Source organism: Bos javanicus, chromosome 9, assembly GCF_032452875.1.
Source record: "Bos javanicus breed banteng chromosome 9, ARS-OSU_banteng_1.0, whole genome shotgun sequence".
Lineage (NCBI taxonomy): Eukaryota > Metazoa > Chordata > Mammalia > Artiodactyla > Bovidae > Bos > Bos javanicus.
Window position 1 is genome coordinate 82831551 of NC_083876.1, and position 6119 is coordinate 82837669.

The window sequence follows — 6119 nt, forward strand, 5'->3', positions numbered from 1 at the left end:
CCTCCCAGCATCAGAGTCTTTGCCAATGAGTCAACTCTTCGCATGAGGTGGCCAAAGTACTGGAGTTTTAGCTTTAGCATCATTCCTTCCAAAGAAATCCCAGGGCTGATCTCCTTCAGAATGGACTGGTTGGATCTCCTTGCAGTCCAAGGGACTCTCAAGAGTCTTCTCCAACACCACAGTTCAAAAGCATCAGTTCTTCGGCACTCAGCCTTCTTCACAGTCCAACTCTCACATCCATACACGACCACTGGAAAAACCATAACCTTGACTAGACGGACCTTTGTTGGCAAAGTAATGTCTCTGCTTTTGAATATACTATCTAGGTTGGTCATAACTTTCCCTCCAAGGAGTAAGTGTCTTTTAACTTCATGGCTGCAATCACCATCTGCAGTGATTTTGGAGCCCAGAAAAATAAAGTCTGACACTGTTTCCACTGTTTCCCCATCTATTTGCCATGAAGTGATGGGACTAGATGCCATGATCTTCATTTTCTGAATGTTGAGCTTTAAGCCAACTTTTTCACTCTCCTCTTTCACTTTCATCAAGAGGCTCTTTAGCTCTTCACTTTCTGCCATAAGGGTGGTGTCATCTGCATATCTGAAGTGATTGATATTTCTCCCGGCAATCTTGATTCCAGCTTGTGCTTCCTCCAGCCCAGTGTTTCTCATGATGTACTCTACATATACGTTAAATAAGCAGGGTGACAATATGTAGCCTTGACATATTCCTTTCCCAATTTGGAACCAGTCTGTTGTTCCATGTCCAGTTCTAACTGTTGCTTCCTGACCTGCATACAGATTTCTCAAGAGGCAGGTCAGGTGGTCTGGTATTAGGGAGGCCAAATCCTGCCAAGAGCTTAAATTTAAAGCAAGAATAATGGGAGGTCAAGAAGCAAGAGTTAGAACTGGACATGGAACAAAAGGAAGATTCTGAAGCTGGAAACTCATCATTATGTACCTGCTGGGGGAAATCACCTACCTTGGCTCCTTTTTTTCTGACAAGAAAGTAGGATTTATTATGGACATGAGTACAGAGGGGACAGTGCCAAGGTTTTTTGCCAGAGGGCCAGGAATAGGGGTATATTTGACTCCACAGCTGTCTGAGATGAACCACTTTTCTGCCACCATGTTTTCAAATTCATCTGCATTAAATTTAGAAAATTTAACCCCTTCTTGGAGATGTGGAGCTTCTGGCTGCCAGAGAATGTGAACTTGACCCTGCGGAGGATCTCAGTCACATGCTCCTTGTTCTGCAGCTTGATGCAGATGAACATTATGACTTAACCAGTGTGGACCCTGGCCACTGCCCTGGGGCTTTCCAAAGGCACTGCACATACCTGTCTGGAGCTTAGATTGCAGACAGCATGCCAGTCATGTCTGCATGTCCACTGTAAAGGGTCGTATTCAAGTTCCTTAGGGCAACTCATGCAGGCAACAGGCTGTATACACTACCGAAAAGGCTCCTATTTGCAGCCATTGCACCCTGGGCTCCCAGGGCGGAAATAGCACAGGTGGCTTGCTTTGCTCATGCTAAGTCACTTCAGTCATGTTTGACTCTGTGCAACCCCATGGACTATATAGCCCACCAGGCTCCTCTGTCCATGGGAGTCTCCAGGCAAGAATACTGGAGTCGGTTGCCATGCCCTCCTCCAGGAGATCTTCCTGACCCAGGGATCGAATCTGTATCTCTTACATCCCCTGCATTGGCAAGTGGGTTCTTTACCACTAGCACCACATAGGAAGCCCACGGTTGGCTAATTGGTTGCAAATTGTTGCTTCTTTATGAGGAATCCCTGCATCAAAGCTCACATCACTTATTTTTAGCTAAGAAAGTTAGCTTTAGCAATAGATTTAAAATAACTGCCCATTTGTTTTCAAAAGCAATTATTGCTCAAAATGACCATCCCTTTAATAAGAGTGTAATGTAATAGTTTCTTATTCATTTTGTTAATGACCAGAGTGATTTCTGGAACCTCTGAAATGATTGCACTCCATATTCCTAATTATCACCACATTGCCTTTGCACTCCTGATGTAGGCAAGGTGACAGGAAGTCACCAAATGTTAGTATTACATTCGTCATTAGGACCTGGAAATGCACAGGACCGCAGTGGGGTGGAATGTGCCCATGGTGATGTGGATCCCTGGGAATGTTGAGAATTTTCTCTTTAAAGTAGTTCATCTATTTGAGAAATATACTTGTGCCTTTGACTTCACAAGATTTATGTTTTTGATCATCTAATTTTATATCTTAAATTTATCCTTCTAATATCATACTATTTCAGAAGTGACATTCTACAAAAATAAAATGAAATCAGTGCCAAATCAGTATTATTGTGTGCCCAACTTTTTTCGGTTGCTATTACCCAGAACCTTTTTTCTTTTCTTTTTTGCTGTTTGTAAACTGTTATGCACTAAGATATATCTTGGAACTTCCCTGGTGGTCCAGTGGTTAAGAATCTTCCTGACAATGGAGAGGACGCAGGATTGATACCTGGGCGGGAAGACTCCACATGCTGCGGGGCAGCTAAGCTTCTCTGCCACGAGGACTGAAGCTTGTGCCCTAGAGCCTGTGCTCTGCAACTAGAGAAGTCATCACAGTGAGAAACCCGTGCACTGCAATGAAGAATAGCTCACACATAACAACCAAAGACCCAGAGCAGCCAAAAATAAATATACAGAATTTTTTAAAAAGAAATATCTTGCAAATTAACATATATGATATTTTACATTTTGACTTAGCAAATGAATTTAAGACTGAGGCGTCCCCAAGTTAATACTTAGAGCAAGCAGATAGCTATGGAATGTGATTTTGGAGACAAGGAGTTTCTCTCTTCTTGCTCATCACAAAGCTTTACCTTCCTATCACCTGGCAGTTAGGGCCTGAACTCAGGGGAGGCAAGAGAAGCTCCTCAGGTGATAAATCTAGGGTGCTTACTCTCAGTGTCGTGTGAATACCTCCTTGAATTTTGCATCTGAGGCACCACTTACCTGGCTCTCATTCAGGCCCAGGCAGCAGACCATTTGCGATAAAACTCAGGACAGGTTAATATGCAAATATGCTCTCCAAACAGTATAACACACTGTCATTAATGACCAGCTAATGGAGCCAGCTTATTAGATTAGAACCCATCCCACCAAAAAGGTTCTTAGGAAATGGAACACTGAACAAGTCAGTTCTGAGGAGCTGAAAGCATTTGAAAAGGTTTGAAGCCTATGGTGCTGCCCAAGGCACAGCATGGAGCCATGACCGAGAAATAGCAACTAATGGGGCTAATGTGGTGGGGCGCAGGGAGGGGTGCTAGCCTGAGGAAGGAGGAAATCAATGGAGCTTTGGCAAGGGTACAAGAGTCTTGAAAAATTCAGTTTTGAGTGTGTATATGTATGGATGGACACATACATCATGTATATAATATTTCATGTTCATTACTCATGTATATAAACCATATAGTATATACACATACATATACACATGTATGTACACACATGTGCATATATTCACACACATACTATGCACATATGTGTATTTAGGGGTAGGGGTGGGAAGTCTTATAGTGGACACGTAGGTAACAAAGTCACTTCAGGTCCAGGGCTTACATTTACAAGGAAGGCCACCCAGCTAATCTGCAGGCCTTTCAATTTGCCTGAAGCTTATTTCTATGTTTATGCCAAAGGAAGGGCTCATACCAGCCCTGCTACTGTAATACAGGCGTCAGGCAGCTTTCAACCTCATCCTCTGTCTGTGGGCAGCGCTCTGTCTATGGAGAGGGCTATATGGTGAAGACTGTGTTAGAGTGTCACAGCTCTCAGCTTACAGGGGACCTATGCTCAGCTTCCCTCTCTGACTGGTCTGCACTTTGATTTCCCTGTTTGCCCTCAAGCCTTCTGTCTGACTGGGTCTTGCCTCCAGCCTTGGCCTCCAACGCATAGGACCCATGGAGTGTGTCCTCTTACTCAGCTTGGCATCCTCAGGTTGGCCACCTTTTGTAGTGCAATGCCCATTTTATGATCCTCAAAGGCATGGTGCACTGTGCTTTGACTCAACTGCTGTTTGATTCTGCTTCCAGTGTGTCTCATTCCCAACACACGGCACTAACAAGCGGTGCTCATGGCAACATGACTTTATGTGGTGATGCAAATAAGAGGTCAAAACAGAGCCCCCAAGCAGTTGCAACATAATTTATAAGCCCAGAGGAGGTGGCTATTTATGAAGCAGAGGGGAGGAGATGTCTAGGGAAGAAAAAAAACCAACACGCTATAAACTTCAGATTCAAATTAGAACTCCTGGACAAACATGATCCTAGAACATGTACCTAGCTCCTGCCTTTGCAGCCCCAACCCCCCTTCCCAAGCAGGGCAGCTGCAGGGGACCTTGATCATGAGAGAATGCATGTTTGTTCTCAGGGCCTGACTAAAGCCCAGGGACCCAGGAAGGGAAGGCCAAGGGTGAGCAGGAAAGCACTGCTTTTCTTGGAAAGAGGTGGGCCCCGTGGGATCCACATAGTCCTGAAAGAAGGATGGGTATCAACCTGTCTGATTGGTCCTGAAAGGGCTTTCTGTCTTGTCCTTGACGAGTTCTGGAAAATCAGAAGAGGTGAACTGTATCCTCTCTTCTCATGAGGCAGAGAGACAGGCATTAACCATTGTTGCTGCTGTTCAGTTGCTCAGCCGTGTCTGACTCTTTGCGATCCCATGGACTACAGCACACCAGGCTTCCCTGTCCTTCACCATCTCCTGGAGTTTGCTTAAACTCATGGCCATTGAGTCAATGATGCTATCCAAACATCTCATCCTCTGTTACCCTCTTATCCTCCTGCCCTCAATCTTTCCCAGCATCTGAGTCTTTTCCAGTAAGTTGGCTCTTCACATCAGGTGGCCAAAGTATTAACCATTATACCCCAGGAAACAGAAATCAGGACTGGGGGGCACATTGCGGATTATAACTGCTTAAGACTCAAACCCTGGCAACACTTAATAATGCTTAATAAGCAAAAATATGCACTGCTGCTAAGTCGCTTCAGTCATGTCTGACTCTGTGCGACCCCATAGACAGCAGCCCACCAGGCTCCCCCGTCCCTGGGATTCTCCAGGCAAAAACAATGGAGTGGGTTGCCATTGCCTTCTCCAAGAAATATGCACATCTCTCCTTTAAGTCAATGTCAGGGAATACATTTTATGTAAGCATGAATGCTCATTGAAATCAGAAACAATGAATGAATGAATGATGGCCATAGAAACTCTACAATCTGAGGCCTTCTTTTTTTAGGTGGTTAAGTTCTACCAAAACTTAACTGCATAGTACATCTCCAAGGAATGTAACAGAGGTGCAGATACAAAAGGCAATGATTGGAAAGTTGGGGACTTGAGTGTTAGTCCTGCATTGGCATGACTTTGTCTGCCAGGAGTAAGCAAACTCTGAAAATTAGAACATTGGGAACTTAGAAGAGCTCTAAGCTCCTTATCTTTTATTCCTTTCTGAAAAAAATTGTTTTGGTTTAAAATAGAAACTCTAAACAGCCCTCAGGACAGTCCCTGTGTTGTTGGTGCCAGTTCATAAGAAGATAAGGCTGTGTTTGCACATGACTAATGTGAGATTGATGTGAGAGTTGGATTATGAAGAAGGCTGAGTGCTGAAGAATTGATGCTTTTGAACTGTGGTGTTGGAGAAGACTCTTGAGAGTCCCTTGGACTGCAAGGAGATCCAACCAGTCCATTCTGAAGGAGATCAGGCCTGGGATTTCTTTGGAAGGAATGATGCTAAAGCTGAAACTCCAGTACTTAGGCCACCTCATGCGAAGAGTTGACTCATTGGAAAAGACTCTGATGCTGGGAGGGATTGGGGGCAGGAGGAGAAGGGGATGACAGAGGATGAGATGGCTGGATGGCATCACCGACTCGATGGATGTGAGTTTGAGTGAACTCCGGGAGTTGGTGATGGACAGGGAGGCCTGGTGTGCTGCGATTCATGGGGTCACAAAGAGTCGGACACGACTGAGTGACTGAACTGAACTGAACTGACTGAACTTGTTATCTTGAATTTTTCCACCTCAATATGCAGGTCCCAATTTCAATTTCTCACTCCCCTCCTTCCTCTGATACTTCTTTTAAGGTGAGAACC

General features: G+C 44.6%; 1 non-coding gene across 1 annotated transcript; it reads right to left on the reverse strand.

Moving 5' to 3' along the window:
* Positions 1–1398: 1398 nt before the first annotated feature.
* On the reverse strand, positions 1399–1531 carry LOC133254509 (small nucleolar RNA SNORA70). Its single transcript, XR_009738690.1, has one exon. It is a non-coding gene; the product is annotated as a small nucleolar RNA SNORA70 (small nucleolar RNA).
* Positions 1532–6119: the final 4588 nt, after the last annotated feature.